The sequence below is a fragment of the Staurois parvus genome, unplaced genomic scaffold, assembly GCF_062004578.1.
Source record: "Staurois parvus isolate SC_StPar_1 unplaced genomic scaffold, SC_StPar_1.0 ptg000030l, whole genome shotgun sequence".
NCBI lineage: Eukaryota > Metazoa > Chordata > Amphibia > Anura > Ranidae > Staurois > Staurois parvus.
In genome coordinates, this window is record NW_028317826.1 from 8971278 (window position 1) to 8972443 (window position 1166).

Genomic DNA, 1166 nt, shown 5'->3' on the forward strand with positions numbered 1-1166 from the left:
TGCAAGCCAAACTCAGGAGAAGGAACAATCACGTCTGCTCTGTACCGGGTACAAGGAGCGACTGAAGGGACTCTGGCAGAGCTGGCTTAGGGGGGAGAAAGGGGGGGGGGGGAAGGGGGAGGGGTCAGGCGATGACATCACGGTGCTGGAGAGCCTTTTTTTTTTTTTCTTCAAAGTTTTCTTAAAGGGGCCACGTCCTTTTTAAATTCAGCCACCTGCAGGTTTAATTCAAAAACAAGGACGTGGCCCCTTTAAGAACTCTATGTGACTGTTTTTGTTTTTTTTTTCAAATCTCCTGGTACTCAGACAAACACAACTGACGATTTTTCCTAAAGGGGCCGCAGTTATGTGAATGCAGCCTCAGTATATAGATCTCATATACCAGGAGAAGAGGTTTTTTTTCTTTTTTTTTTTAATTTAAGTGAGTTATTTTGATTGATATTTCAACCTTACAGTCCCACGGCTTAAAATAAAGGTCTTTATTCCTATGAGAACTCTGTGATTGGAGCCTTATCGCTTCATATAAAGATTTCCTGCCGAACAAATATTTTCATTTCTGTCTTGCTTTTTTTTTTTAGTCTTTTATCGTTATTTCCCTAAATGATGGAATTTTTTTTTTCAATGCGAAAACGCCTCCCATAGACTTCAATGCGAAAACGCCTCCCATAGACTTTAATGCAAAAACACCTTTCAGTAGCAATCCTATGTGAACACTTATGTTCTCTTGAGGCTCTGCTCTATCACTTGTGATTCTGGAACGCACCGCAACAAACTCGCACAGAACCCTTTCCATAATGGCACTCAAAGCACAATGCGTGTGGGTGGCATCTGTGTGAACCTCCTCAATAGGAGCACATAATATCTAGCCTGTCATGTCAATCTGTGAGTTTGAAAATGCATCCAGAATGGCATATGTGTGAACCAGGGCTGCTCCTTTCACATTTGGGCATTTTGGGATTGCGGCAGAATCGCTGTGATCGCAAAACGCAGGTTCAGGCGCCATTATTTATTATTAGGGCTCATGTACACGGGGCGTTTGGAAAACTCTTCTGACCTCTGGAAACTGACTGCTAGAAAACGTAGGTTATAAAATGTCAGTTTAGCCGCGTTTGCATACCGCGTTTATGCGCGTTTGCGTTTAGAAGCGTTTTTAAACAATAGCGGCA